Source organism: Salmo trutta, unplaced genomic scaffold (genome assembly GCF_901001165.1).
Source record: "Salmo trutta unplaced genomic scaffold, fSalTru1.1, whole genome shotgun sequence".
Lineage (NCBI taxonomy): Eukaryota > Metazoa > Chordata > Actinopteri > Salmoniformes > Salmonidae > Salmo > Salmo trutta.
The window spans coordinates 105,877-122,192 of record NW_021822711.1 but is presented as its reverse complement, the minus strand read 5'-3'; the positions used below and the strand labels follow the sequence as shown (position 1 = coordinate 122,192).

General features: G+C 43.4%; 1 protein-coding gene across 3 annotated transcripts in view; it reads right to left on the bottom strand.

Moving 5' to 3' along the window:
* The window catches only part of LOC115183969 (1-phosphatidylinositol 4,5-bisphosphate phosphodiesterase delta-1), a 117,803-nt gene that overhangs the window by 40,270 nt on the left and 61,217 nt on the right, over positions 1-16,316 (bottom strand). The window lies entirely within an intron of this gene.

Genomic DNA, 16,316 nt, shown 5'->3' with positions numbered 1-16,316 from the left:
ACAAAGGTTTTTGTACCAAATACTAAGTTCTGCTTTTCTGATGTATCAAATACTTATGTCATGCAATAAAATGCTAATTAATTACTTAAAAATCATACAATGGGATTTTCTGGATTTTTGTTTTAGATTCCGTCTCTCACAGTTGAAGTGTACCTATGATAAAAATTACAGACCTATACATGCTTTGTAAGTAGGAAAACCTGCAAAGTCGTCAGTGTATCAAATACTTGTTCTCCCCACTGTATCTACAGGAAAACACTGTGTTTCAATGTGACGGTGGACATCTAAGGCTTTCTGCCACTCACAGCACCCAACAGTGCAAAAGATAAAAACTCACACAAACCTACAGCAGATATAAACATGTCTGTCTATCTAGTACGTCCCTATGTATCTACACACTTCCTTCCTTAACGGTCTCTAGTTTATGTGAGAAGCAGCTCCTTCCTACACACCCTGACAGACCTAGTCCCTGGTGTCTACTGGAGGAGGCTTCCAGGACCAACAGACCTAGTCCCTGGTGTGTACTGTACTCAACACTATCCGACTGTTGTTTACTAAATACTTGACTTGGCCAACAGACACATTCCATGGATTTTTGGTTTGGGTAATACTGTGGTTAACAGAACACTTCCAAGCCAACGTGAACACACTTGACTGCCTTGCTGCACAGTTGAACTCTCTGAGGTTGCTCTGAACTATGAATAGGGCCTGCACAGTGTGACTTAATGTGCATTTACATGGTGGTTTTCACTTGGGGAACCAGCCCCAGTATGTAGTGTAGTTTATATGGTGTTTTCACTCTGTCACAACATAACATAGTAAGGGGACCATCCCCAGTATGTAGTGTAGATTACATGGTGTTTTCACTCGGGGAACCAGCCCCAGTATGTAGTGCAGTTTACATGGTGTTTTCACTCTGTCACAACATAACATAGTAAGGGGACCATCTCCAGTATGTAGTGTAGTTTACATGGTGTTTTCACTCGGGGGACCAGCCCCAGTATGTAGTGTAGTTTACATGGTGTTTTCACTCTGTCACAACATAACATAGTAAGGGGACCAGCCCCAGTATGTAGTGTAGTTTACATGGTGTTTTCACTCTGTCACAACATAACATAGTAAGTGGACCATCTCCAGTATGTAGTGTAGTTTATATGGTGTTTTCACTCTGTCACAACATAACATAGTAAGGGGACCAGCCCCAGTATGTAGTGTAGTTTACATGGTGTTTTCACTCTGTCACAACATAACATAGTAAGGGGACCAGCCCCAGTATGTAGTGTAGTTTACATGGTGTTTTCACTCTGTCACAACATAACATAGTAAGGGGACCAGCCCCAGTATGTAGTGTAGTTTACATGGTGTTTTTCACTCTGTCACAACATAACATAGTAAGGGGACCATCTCCAGTATGTAGTGTAGTTTACATGGTGTTTTCACTCGGGGAACCAGCCCCAGTATGTAGTGTATTTTACATGGTGTTTTCACTCGGGGGACCAGCCCCAGTATGTAGTGCAGTTTACATGGTGTTTTCACTCTGTCACAACATAACATAGTAAGGGGACCATCTCCAGTATGTAGTGTAGTTTACATGGTGTTTTCACTCGGGGAACCAGCCCCAGTATGTAGTGTAGTTTACATGGTGTTTTCACTCGGGGGACCAGCCCCAGTATGTAGTGTAGTTTACATGGTGTTTTCACTCTGTCACAACATAACATAGTAAGGGGACCATCTCCAGTATGTAGTGTAGTTTACATGGTGTTTTCACTCGGGGAACCAGCCCCAGTATGTAGTGTAGTTTACATGGTGTTTTCACTCTGTCACAACATAACATAGTAAGGGGACCAGCCCCAGTATGTAGTGTAGTTTACATGGTGTTTTCACTCTGTCACAACATAACATAGTAAGGGGACCATCTCCAGTATGTAGTGTAGTTTATATGGTGTTTTCACTCTGTCACAACATAACATAGTAAGGGGACCAGCCCCAGTATGTAGTGTAGTTTACATGGTGTTTTCACTCTGTCACAACATAACATAGTAAGGGGACCAGCCCCAGTATGTAGTGTTGTTTACATGGTGTTTTTCACTCTGTCACAACATAACATAGTAAGGGGACCAGCCCCAGTATGTAGTGTAGATTACATGGTGTTTTCACTCGGGGGACCAGCCCCAGTATGTAGTGTAGTTTATATGGTGTTTTCACTCGGGGAACCAGCCCCAGTATGTAGTGTAGTTTACATGGTGTTTTCACTCTGTCACAACATAACATAGTAAGGGGACCATCTCCAGTATGTAGTGTAGTTTACATGGTGTTTTCACTCGGGGAACCAGCCCCAGTATGTAGTGTAGTTTACATGGTGTTTTCACTCTGTCACAACATAACATAGTAAGGGGACCATCTCCAGTATGTAGTGTAGTTTACATGGTGTTTTCACTCGGGGAACCAGCCCCAGTATGTAGTGTAGTTTACATGGTGTTTTCACTCGGGGGACCAGCCCCAGTATGTAGTGTAGTTTACATGGTGTTTTCACTCGGGGAACCAGCCCCAGTATGTAGTGTAGTTTACATGGTGTTTTCACTCGGGGAACCAGCCCCAGTATGTAGTGTAGATTACATGGTGTTTTCACTCGGGGGACCAGCTCCAGTAAGTAGTGTAGTTTACATGGTGTTTTTCACTCTGTCACAACATAACATAGTAAGGGGACCAGCCCCAGTATGTAGTGTAGTTTACATGGTGTTTTCACTCGGGGAACCAGCCCCAGTATGTAGTGTAGTTTATACGGTGTTTTCACTCGGGGGACCAGCCCCAGTATGTAGTGTAGTTTACATGGTGTTTTCACTCGGGGGACCAGCCCCAGTATGTAGTGTAGTTTACATGGTGTTTTCACTCGGGGGACCAGCCCCAGTATGTAGTGTAGTTTACATGGTGTTTTCACTCGGGGGACCAGCCCCAGTATGTAGTGTAGTTTATATGGTGTTTTCACTCTGTCACAACATAACATAGTAAGGGGACCAGCCCCAGTATGTAGTGTTGTTTACATGGTGTTTTTCACTCTGTCACAACATAACATAGTAAGGGGACCATCTCCAGTATGTAGTGTAGTTTACATGGTGTTTTCACTCGGGGAACCAGCCCCAGTATGTAGTGTAGATTACATGGTGTTTTCACTCGGGGGACCAGCCCCAGTATGTAGAGTATTGATTGCGTAGATGTTGTCGCAGGTGCACCAATATGCTTGTGTTTCTAACTCCAACAGTGCAGTAATACCTAACAGTAATTAAATAGTTTCTCATCAATCTAAACACAATACCCCATAAGGAAATGTTTGCAAATGTATACAATTTTTTTTTACTGAAATATTACATTTGTATTTATTATGGATCCCCATTAGCTGCTGCCAAAGCAGCAACTACTCTTCCTGGGGTCCAGCAAAATTAAGGCACTTTATACCATTTTAAAAACATTACAATACATTCACAGATTTCACAACAGACTGCGTGCCCTCAGGGCCCTACTCCACCACTACCACAAATCTACATTACTAAATCCATGTGTGCATATAGTGCATATGTTATCGTGTGTGTGTATGCATGTCTATGTTTGTGTTGCTTCACAGTCCCTGCTGATCCATAAGGTGTTTTTATATCTGTTTTTTAAATCTAATTTTACTGCTTGAGTCAGTTACTTGATGTGGAATAGAGTTCCATGTAGTCATGGATCTATATAGTACTGTGTGCCTCCCATAGTCTGTTCTGGACTTGGGGACTGTGAAGAGTCCTCTGGGGGCATGTCTTGTGGGGTATGTATGGGTGTCTGAGCTGTGTGCCAGTAGTTTAAACAGACCTCTGGTGGCATGTCTTGTGGGGTATGGATGGGTGTCTGAGATGTGTGCCAGTAGTTTAAACAGACCTCTGGTGGCATGTCTTGTGGGGTATGTCTGGGTGTCTGAGCTGTGTGCCAGTAGTTCAAACAGACCTCTGGTGGCATGTCTTGTGGGGTATGGATGGGTGTCTGAGCTGTGTGCCAGTAGTTTAGACAGACCTCTGGTGGCATGTCTTGTGGGGTATGGATGGGTGTCTGAGCTGTGTGCCAGTAGTTCAAACAGACCTCTGGTGGCATGTCTTGTGGGGTATGGATGGGTGTCTGAGCTGTGTGCCAGTAGTTTAAACAGACCTCTGGTGGCATGTCTTGTGGGGTATGGATGGGTGTCTGAGCTGTGTGCCAGTAGTTTAAACAGACCTCTGGTGGCATGTCTTGTGGGGTATGGATGGGTGTCTGAGCTGTGTGCCAGTAGTTTAAACAGATCTCTGGTGGCATGTCTTGTGGGGTATGGATGGGTGTCTGAACTGTGTGCCAGTAGTTTAGACAGACAGCTCTGTGCATTCAACATGTCAATACATGTCAAAGCTGCTCTGAAGTCTAACAAAACTGTCCCTACAATCTTTTTATCATCAATTTCTCTCAGCCAATCATCAATCATTTGTGTAAGTGCTGTACTTGTTGAATGTCCTTCCCTATAAGCATGCTGAAAGTTTGTTGTCAATTTGTTTACTGTAAAATTACATTGTATCTGGTCAAACACAATTGTTTTCCAAAAGTTGACTAATGGTTGGTAACAGTCTGATTGGTTGGCTATTTGGGCCAGTAAAGGGGGCTTTACTATTCTTAGGCAGCGGAATTTCTTTTGTTTCCCTCCAGGCCTGAGGGCACACACTTTCTAGTAGGCTTAAATTGAAGATTGCCATAGGAGGGGCAATATCATCCACTATTATCCTCAGTAATATTCCATCCACATTGTCAGACCCTGGTGGCTTGTCATTGTTGTTAGAACACATAATACTTTTTTCACCTCTTCCACACTCTCTTTACGGAATTCAAAATTAAAATGCTTGTCTTTCATAATATGGTCAGATATACTTGGATGTGTAATGTCAGCATTTGTTGCTGGCATGTCATGCCCAAGTTGGTTTTGTAATGAGTGAGCCATCTGATTCAATGAATGATGGAGCCGAGTTTGCCTTTTTTTCAAAAATGTCATTTAAGGTGCTCCAAAGCCTTTTACTATCAATCTTTATGTCATTTATCTTTGTTTCATAGTGTAGTTTCTTCTTTTTATTCAGTTTATTCACATGATTTCTCAATTTGCACTATGTTTGCCAATCAGTTGTACTGCCAGATTTATTTGCCATACCTTTTGTCTCAACCGTACAATTTTTCAATTCCTCATCAATCCACGGGTTTTAACAGTTTTTACAGTAAGACAAGGGGCGAGGCTGTGTGTCTATTTGTCAATAACTGCTGGTGAGCGATGTCTAATATTAAAGAAGTCTCAAGGTATTTCTCACCTGAGGTAGAATACCTCATGATAAGCTGTAGACCACACTATCTACCAAGAGAGTTCTCATCTATATTGTTCGTAGCCGTCTATTTACCACCACAAACCGATAATGGCACTAACACCGCACTCAACAAGCTGTATAAGGCCATAAGCAAACAAGAAAATGCTCATCCAGAACCGGCGCGCCGAGTGGCCAGGGACTTTAATGCAGGCAAACTTAAATCCGTTTTACCTGTTTTCTACCAGCATGTCACATGTGCAACCAGAGGGAAAAAAACTCTAGACCACATTTATTCCACACACAGAGTCGTATACAAAGCACTCCCTCGCCCTCCATTTGGCAAATCTGACCATAATTCTATCCTCCTGATTCCTGCTTACAAGCAAAAACTAAAGCAGGAAGTACCAGTGACTCGCTCAATACGGAAGTGGTCAGATGACGCGGATGCTACGCTACAGGACTGTTTTGCAGCACAGACTGAAATATGTTCCGGGATTGAGGAGTATACCACCTCAGTCACCGTGCATCGACGACGTCATCCCCATAGTGACCGTACGTACATTTCCCAACCAGAAGCCATGGATTACAGGCAACATCCGCACCGAGCTAAAGGCTAGAGCTACCGCATGATAAGAAATCCCGCTATGCCCTCAGACAAACCATCATACAGGCAAAGCATCAATACAGGACTAAGATTGATTCCTACTACACCGGCACTGAAGCTCGTCGGATGTGGCAAGGCTACTAAGGGAAACCCAGCCGCGAGCTGAGCTGCCCAGTGATGCGAGCCTAACAGATGAGCTAAATGCCTTTTATGCTCGCTTCAAGGCAAGCAACACTGAAGCATGCATGAGAGCACCAGCTGTTTCAGACAACTGTGTGATCACTGTTATTTCTGCTACCGCACGGCAAGCGGTACCGAAGCGCCAAGTCTAGGACAAAAAGGCTCCTTAGCAGGTTAGGGATAAGACTGCTGAACAATTAATCAAAGGGCAACCCGGAATACTTACATTGACCCTTTGATTTTATACTGCTGCTCCTCGTTGTTTATTATCTATAAATAGTCACTTTAACCCTACCTACATGTACATATTACCTCAACTAACCACACATTGACTCGGTACCGGTACCTCCTGTTTATGGCGTCATTATTCTTTATTGTCTTACTTTTTATTACATTTTTTACTTTAGCTTATTTAGTAAATATTTTCTTAACTCTATTTATTGAACTGCATTGTTGGTTAAGTGCTTGTAAGTAAGCATTTCACGGTAAGGTTGTATTCGACGCATGTGACAAATAACATTTGATTCGATTTTTTATTACCATAACATTCTCAGCATGTACATGCATAGCTCCTTAAAGCAGATTGGAATACATCCCCATTATTCTTCTTCTCTCCAGATATAATTCACATTTGAGGACTGTATTGTCAGTGGTATGGGAAAAGAGAATAGCTAGTAAGTTGTACAACTGAACACGTTCAACTGAAATGTGCCTTCTGCATCTCTGAATCAGAGAGGTGCGGGGGGCTGCCTTAATCAACATCCACGACACCCAGGGAACAGTGAGTTAACTGCCTTGCTCAGTGGTAGAATGACAGATTTTTACCTTGTTAACTCAGGGAGTCAATCCAGCAACCTTTCGGTTACTGGCCCAACGCTCTAACCACCAGGCTATCTGAGACACGTGGCATTTTAATTCCATTCATAGGACATTTGAACAGTATTTAAATCATACAGACACAACCATATTTTTTTACACTTCATATGTGGAGTTTGAACCTGCAATGTTTGGTTCCCGAGCCAGAAGATTAGCCCTCTGTGCTAAGGCTGCCGATCCAGACGGTATCCCTAATCGCGTCCTCAGAGCATGCGTAGACCAACTAGCTGGTGTGTTTACGGACATATTCAATCTCTCCCTATCCCAGTCTGCTGTCCCCACTTGCTTCAAGATGTCCACTATTGTTCTGTACCCAAGAAAGCAAAAGGTAACTGAACTTTATTTTTTACCCCATTTTCATGATATCCACTTGGTAGTTATAGTCTTGTCCCATCGTTGCAACTCCAGTACGGACTCGGGAGAGGCAAAGGTCGAGAACCATGCGTCTTCTGAAATACAACCCTGCCAAGCCACACTGCTTCTTGACACATTGATCGCTTAACCCGGCCGCACCAATGTGTCGGAGGAAACATCGTACAGCTGATGACTCAAGTCAGCGTGCTTTTGCTAGAGCATGATGAGACAAGGACACCCCGGCTGGCCAAACCCTCCTCTAACCTGGACGACCCTGGGCCAATTGTGCGCCGCCTCATGGGTCTCCCGGTCACGGCCGGCTGCGACACAGCCCAGGATCAAACCTGGGTCTGTAGTGACACCGCAAGCAATGCGATGCAGTGCCTTAGACCGCTGCGCCACTCGGGAGGCCAAAGGTAACTGAACAAAATGACTATCGCCCCGTAGCAATCACTCCTGTCATCATGATGTGCTTTGAGAGGCTAGTTAAGGATCATTTCACCTCCACCTTACCTGACACCCTAGACCCACTTCAATTTGCATATGGCCCCAAAAGATCCACAGATGATGCAATCCCCATTGCACTGCACACTGCCCTATCCCATCTGGACAATAGGAATATTTATGTAAGAATGCTGTTCATTGACTATAACTCAGCCTTCAACACCATAGTACCCTCCAAACTACTCATTAAGCTCAGGGCCCTGGGTCTCAACCCCGCCCTGTCCAACTGGATCCTGGACTTCCTGATGGGTTGCCCGCAGGTGGTGAAGGTAGCAAACAACACCTCCACTTCGCTGCTCCTTAACACAGGGGCCCCACAAGGGTGCGTGCTCAGCCCCATCCTGTACTCCCTGTTGACCCATGACTGTGTGGTCATGGTCATCCTGACATGACCCTCCAGCATGACAATGCCACTAGCCATACTGCTCGTTCTGTAAGTGATTTCCTGCAAGACAGGAGTGTCAGTGTTCTGCCATGGCCAGCGAAGAGCCCGGATCTCAATCCCATTGAGCACGTCTGGGACCTGTTGGATCGGAGGGTGAGGGCTAGGGCCATTCCCCCCAGAAATGTCCGGGAACTTGCAGGTGCCTTGGTGGAAGAGTGGGGTAACATCTCACAGCAAGAACTGGCAAATCTGGTGCAGTCCATGAGGAGGAGATGCACTGCAGTACTTAATACAGCTGGTGGCCACACCATATACTGACTGTTACTTTTGATTTTGACCCTTTTACATTTTACATTTAAGTCATTTAGCAGACGCTCTTATCCAGAGCGACATACAAATTGGTGCATTCACCTTATGATATCCAGTGGAACAACCACTTTACAATAGTACATCTATATCTTTTTTTTTGGGGGGGGGGTTAGAAGGATTACTTTATCCTATCCCAGGTATTCCTTAAAGACCCCCCCTTTAATCAGGGACACATGATTCCATTTCTGTTAGTCACATGTCTGTGGAACTTGTTCTATTTATGTCTCAGTTGTTGAATCTTGTTATGTTCATACAAATATTTACACATGTTAAGTTTGCTGAAAATTAACACTGTTGACGGTGAGAGGACGTTTATTTTTTTGCTGAGTTTAGTAGGTTAATGTTAACTAGCTAACTTTGCCCATGAAAGGAAGTTAGGCTAGCGGGCAAGCATTTTAGCCAGGTAGCCTAGGACATCAAAAACTGAAAGTGTTTAATGTTTGGTAGAGTCATAGACCGTTTCATCAACATGAAAAGAAGGAGGATGGCTTTGGTGTTTTTCTACAAGTAGGGTGAGTCAACATGCTTTTTTTACTTGCATGAATGCAAGCATGCACACACACACACACACACACACACACACACACACACACACACACACACACACACACACACACACACACATATTTAGCTTACGTTGATTGGACTAAATGGTTTTTGGTTTCTTTTAGTTAACTGCATTAGAGAAAGCATTGGTGATTTGATGTGGAAACAGTGCTGGAGTAGTGGAGGCAGCTCCTGTTCTCATTGCGACTTAAGGTAACTCTCCGTGGTTCTAAATCAAGTAGTTTGAAAATGTCGGAAACCTTAATTTGCTTGATCATGCTGTAGGCCATGTACAGTAACTGTTTGTTACATGCAATTTGCTTTTTGGACTTCAGAGGACAAGAGGTTGCTCGCTGGTTTTGTGATGAAACAAAGGTGTGGTTGAATTTATTCTGCCACTGTGTCTTCTTATTGTCTCGGCCTTAGCCCTATATATCACAGTGGCAAGGCATATGAACTAACAGGTTATAGAGCAAACAACATAATTATCACATCACATAGGTTGGAAAATTGCTTTTTTTCTAGCTTCCTCAGTGCACTGCTACTGTAAAAAAACCTGGCTCGGGAATCAAACATTGCAGGTTCAAACCCCACAGGCTCAGATATCAAACAGGTTCAAACCCCACAGGCTCGTTAATCAATCACTGCAGGTTCAAACCCCACAAGCTCGGGAATCAAACAGGTTCAAACCCCACAAGCTCGGGAATCAAACAGGTTCAAACCCCACAAGCTCGGGAATCAAACAGGTTCAAACCCCACAAGCTCGGGAATCAAACAGGTTCAAACCCCACAGGCTCGGGAATCAAACAGGTTCAAACCCCACAAGCTCGGGAATCAAACAGGTTCAAACCCCACAGGCTTGGAAATCTAACAGGTTCAAACCCCACAGGATTGGGAATCAAACAGTTTCAAACTCCACAGGCTCAAGAATCAATCAGGTTCAAACCCCACAGACTCGGGAATCAAACGTTACAGGGTCAAACCACACAGGCTCAGGAATCAAACGTTGCAGGTTCAAGCCCCACAGGCTTGAGAATCAAACATTGCAGGTTCAAAGGATCTGGAATCAAACTGGTTCAAACCCCACAGGCTCAGATATCAAACAGGTTCGAACCCCACAGGCTCGGAAATCAATCATTGCAGGTTCAAACCCCACAGGCTTGGGAATCAAATAATTGCAGAATCAAACACCTCAGGCTTGGGATTCAAACAGGTTCAAACCCCACAGGCTCGGGAATCAAACAGGTTCAAACACCACAGACTCGGGAATCAAACATTGCAGGTTCAACCCCACAGGCTTGGGAATCAAATAATTGCAGAATCAAACACCACAGGCTTGGGATTCAAACAGGTTCAAACCCCCACAGGCTCGGGAATTAAACAGGTTCAAACCCCACAGGCTCGTTAATCAATCACATTTACATTTTTACATTTAAGTCATTTAGCAGACGCTCTTATCCAGAGCGACTTACAAATTGGTGCATTCACCTTATGATATCCAGTGGAACAACCACTTTACAATAGTGCATCTAAATCTTTTAGGGGGGGGGGTAGAAGGATTACTTTATCCTATCCCAGGTATTCCTTAAAGAGGTGGGGTTTCAGGTGTCTCCGGAAGGTGGTGATTGACTCCGCTGTCCTGGCGTCGTGAGGGTCTTGTTCCACCATAGGGGTGCCAGAGCAGCGAACAGTTTTGACTGGGCTGAGCGGGAACTGTGCTTCCTCAGAGGTAGGGGGGGCCAGCAGGCCAGCGGTGGATGAGCGCAGTGCCCTCGTTTGGGTGTAGGGACTGATCAGAGCCTGAAGGTACGGAGGTGCCGTTCCCCTCACGGCTTCGTAGGCAAGCACCATGGTCTTGTAGCGGATGCAAGCTTCAACTGGAAGCCAGTGGAAAGAGCGGAGGAGCGGGGTGACGTGAGAGAACTTGGGAAGGTTGAACACCAGACGGGCTGCGGCGTTCTGGATGAGTTGTAGGGGTTTAATGGCACAGGCAGGGAGCCCAGCCAACAGCGAGTTGCAGTAATCCAGGTTCAAACCCCACAGGCTAGGGAATCAAACAGGTTCAAACCCCACAGGCTCAGATATCAAACTGGTTCAAACCCCACAGGCTCAGATATCAAACTGGTTCAAACCCCACAGGCTCAGATATCAAACAGGTTCAAACCCCACAGGGTCGGGAATCAAACGTTGCAGGTTCAAACCCCACAGGCTCAGATATCAAACTGGTTCAAACCCCACAGGCTCAGATATCAAACAGGTTCAAACCCCACAGGCTCAGATATCAAACTGGTTCAAACCCCACAGGCTCAGATATCAAACAGGTTCAAACCCCACAGGGTCGGGAATCAAACGTTGCAGGTTCAAACCCCACAGGCTCAGGAATCAAACAGGTTCAAACCCCACAGGCTCAGGAAACAAACGTTGCAGGTTCAAACCCCAAATGTGCAGATTGTCAACATATGAAGTGTAAAAAAATGTATGGTTGTGTTTGTAAAATTAAATGCCGTTCAAATGCCCTATTGAATTAAAATGCTGTGTTTGTCTATATCACCAACAATACAGTCCTCAAAAGTGAATTTCCATTATATCTGGAGAGAAACATAATGGGGATGTATTCCAATATGGAGGGAAACTGCCAAGGCAGCAACGACTCTTCCTGGTGTCCAGCAAAATTAAGGCAGTTTATACCATTTTAAAAACGTTACATTCACAGATTTCACAACTCACTGTGTGCCCTCAGGCCCCTACTCCACCACTACCACATATCTACAGTAGTAAATCTATGTTAATGTGCTATCGTGTGTGTGTGTGTGTGTGTGTGTGTGTGTGTGTGTGTGTGTGTGTGTGTGTGTGTGTGTGTGTGTGTGTGTGTGTGTGTGTGTGTGTGTGTGCGTGTGTGTGTGTGTGTGCCAATGTTTGTGTTGCTTCACAGTCCCCGCTGTTCCATAAGGTGTTTTTAAAATCTAATTTTACTTACATAATAGGGATGTATTCTAATCTATAGAGAAACATAATAGGGATGTATTCTAATCTGTAGAGAAACATAATGGGGATGTATTCTAATCTATAGAGAAACATAATAGGGATGTATTCTAATCTGTAGAGAAACATAATGGGGATGTATTCCAATCTGGAGGGAAACATAATGGGGATGTATTCCAGTCTATAGAGAAACATAATGGGGATGTATTATAATCTATAGAGAAACATAATGGGGATGTATTCCAATCTGGAGAGAAACATAATGGGGATGTATTCTAGTCTATAGAGAAACATAATGGGGATGTATTCCAATCTATAGAGAAGCATAATGGGGATGTATTATAATCTGGAGGGAAACATAATGGGGATGTATTATAATCGGGAGGGAAACATAATGGGGATGTATTCTAATCTGGAGAGAAACATAATGGGGATGTATTCCAGTTATAGAGAAACATAATGGGGATGTATTCCAATCTGGAGAGAAACATAATGGGGATGTATTCTAATCTATAGAGAAACATAATGGGGATGTATTCCAATCTATAGAGAAACATAATGGGGATGTATTCCCATCTGGAGGGAAACATAATGGGGATGTATTCCAGTCTATAGAGAAACATAATGGGGATGTATTCCAATCTATAGAGAAACATAATGGGGATGTATTCCAATCTGGAGAGAAACATAATGGGGATGTATTCCAGTCTATAGAGAAACATAATGGGGATGTATTCCAATCTATAGAGAAACATAATGGGGATGTATTCCCATCTGGAGGGAAACATAATGGGGATGTATTCTAATCTGGAGAGAAACATAATGGGGATGTATTCCAGTCTATAGAGAAACATAATGGGGATGTATTCCAATCTATAGAGAAACATAATGGGGATGTTTTCCAATCTGGAGGGAAACATAATGGGGATGTATTCTAATCTGGAGAGAAACATAATGGGGATGTAATTCCAGTCTATAGAGAAACATAATGGGGATGTATTCCAATCTGGAGAGAAACATAATGGGGATGTATTCTAGTCTATAGAGAAACATAATGGGGATGTATTCCAATCTGGAGAGAAACATAATGGGGATGTATTCCAATCTATAGAGAAACATAATGGGGATGTATTCCAGTCTATAGAGAAACATAATGGGGATGTATTCCAATCTATAGAGAAACATAATGGGGATGTATTCCAGTCTATAGAGAAACATAATGGGGATGTATTCCAATCTGGAGGGAAACATAATGGGGATGTATTCCAGTCTATAGAGAAACATAATGGGGATGTATTCCAGTCTATATAGAATCATAATGGGGATGTATTCCAATCTGGAGGGAAACATAATGGGGATGTATTCCAGTCTATATAGAAACATAATGGGGATGTATTCCAGTCTATAGAGAAACATAATGGGGATGTATTCCAATCTATAGAGAAACATAATGGGGATGTATTCCAATCTGGAGAGAAACATAATGGGGATGTATTCCAATCTGGAGGGAAACATAATGGGGATGTATTCCAGTCTATAGAGAAACATAATGGGGATGTATTCTAATCTATAGAGAAACATAATGGGGATGTATTCCAGTCTATAGAGAAACATAATGGGGATGTATTCCAGTCTATAGAGAAACATAATGGGGATGTATTCCAATCTGGAGAGAAACATAATGGGGATGTATTCCAGTCTATAGAGAAACATAATGGGGATGTATTCCAATCTGGAAAGAAACATAATGGGGATGTATTCCAATCTGGAGAGAAACATAATGGGGATGTATTCCAGTCTATAGAGAAACATAATGGGGATGTATTCCAATCTATAGAGAAACATAATGGGGATGTATTCCAGTCTATAGAGAAACATAATGGGGATGTATTCCAATCTGTAGAGAAACATAATGGGGATGTATTCCAGTCTATAGAGAAACAGAATGGGGATGTATTCCAGTCTATAGAGAAACATAATGGGGATGTATTCCAGTCTATAGAGAAACATAATGGGGATGTATTCCAGTCTATAGAGAAACATAATGGGGATGTATTCCAGTCTATAGAGAAACATAATGGGGATGTATTCCAATCTGGAGGGAAACATAATGGGGATGTATTCCAATCTGGAGGGAAACATAATGGGGATGTATTCCAATCTGGAGGGAAACATAATGGGGATGTATTCCAGTCTATAGAGAAACATAATGGGGATGTATTCCAATCTGGAGGGAAACATAATGGGGATGTGGATGGGGATCTTTGTGGGCTATACTCGGCCTTGTCTTCGGACGGTAAGTTGGTGGTTGTAGATATCCCTCTAGTGGTGTGGGGGCTGTGCTTTGGCAAAGTGGGTGGGGTTATATCCGGCCTGTTTGGCCCTGTCCGGGGGTATCATCGGATGGGGCCACAGTGTCTTCTGATCCCTCCTGTCTCAGCCTCCAGTATTTATGCTGCAGTAGTTTATGTGTCGGGGGGCTAGGGTCAGTCTGTTACATCTGGAGTATTCTCTTGTCTTATCCGGTGTCCTGTGTGAATGTAAATATGCTCTCTCTAATTCTCTTTCTTTCTTTCTTTCTCTCGGAGGACCTGAGCCCTAGGACTACCTGGCATGATGACTCCTTGCTGTCCCCAGTCCACCTGGCCATGCTGCTGCTCCAGTTTCAACTGTTCTGCCTGCGGCTACGGAACCCTGACCTGTTCACCGGACGTGCTTGTTGCACCCTCGACAATTACTATGATTATTATTATTTGACCATGCTGGTCATTTACGAACATTTTAACATCTTGACTATGTTCTGTTATAATATCCACCCGGCACAGCCAGAAGAGGACTGGCCACCCCTCATAGCCTGGTTCCTCTCTAGGTTTCTTCCTAGGTTTTTGGCCTTTCTCAGGAGTTTTTCCTAGGGAGTTTTTCCCAGCCACCGTGCTTCTTTCACATGCATTGCTTGCTGTTTGGGGTTTTAGGCTGGGTTTCTGTACAGCACTTTGAGATTTCAGCTGATGTACGAAGGGCTATATAAATAAATTTGATTTGATTTGATTTGATGTATTCCAGTCTATAGAGAAACATAATGGGGATGTATTCCAATCTGGAGGGAAACATAATGGGGATGTATTCCAGTCTATAGAGAAACATAATGGGGATGTATTCCAATCTATAGAGAAGCATAATGGGGATGTATTCCAATCTGGAGGGAAACATAATGGGGATGTATTCCAGTCTATAGAGAAACATAATGGGGATGTATTCCAATCTGGAGGGAAACATAATGGGGATGTATTCCAGTCTATAGAGAAACATAATGGGGATGTATTCTAATCTATAGAGAAACATAATGGGGATGTATTCCAGTCTATAGAGAAACATAATGGGGATGTATTCCAGTCTATAGAGAAACATAATGGGGATGTATTCCAATCTGGAGAGAAACATAATGGGGATGTATTCCAATCTGGAGAGAAACATAATGGGGATCTATTCCAGTCTATAGAGAAACATAATGGGGATGTATTCCAATCTATAGAGAAACATAATGGGGATGTATTCCAGTCTATAGAGAAACATAATGGGGATGTATTCCAATCTGTAGAGAAACATAATGGGGATGTATTCCAGTCTATAGAGAAACAGAATGGGGATGTATTCCAGTCTATAGAGAAACATAATGGGGATGTATTCCAGTCTATAGAGAAACATAATGGGGATGTATTCCAATCTGGAGGGAAACATAATGGGGATGTATTCCAATCTGGAGGGAAACATAATGGGGATGTATTCCAGTCTATAGAGAAACATAATGGGGATGTATTCCAATCTGGAGGGAAACATAATGGGGATGTGGATGGGGATCTTTGTGGGCTATACTCGGCCTTGTCTTCGGACGGTAAGTTGGTGGTTGTAGATATCCCTCTAGTGGTGTGGGGGCTGTGCTTTGGCAAAGTGGGTGGGGTTATATCCGGCCTGTTTGGCCCTGTCCGGGGGTATCATCGGATGGGGCCACAGTGTCTTCTGATCCCTCCTGTCTCAGCCTCCAGTATTTATGCTGCAGTAGTTTATGTGTCGGGGGGCTATGGTCAGTCTGTTACATCTGGAGTATTCTCTTGTCTTATCCGGTGTCCTGTGTGAATGTAAATATGCTCTCTCTAATTCTCTTTCTTTCTTTCTT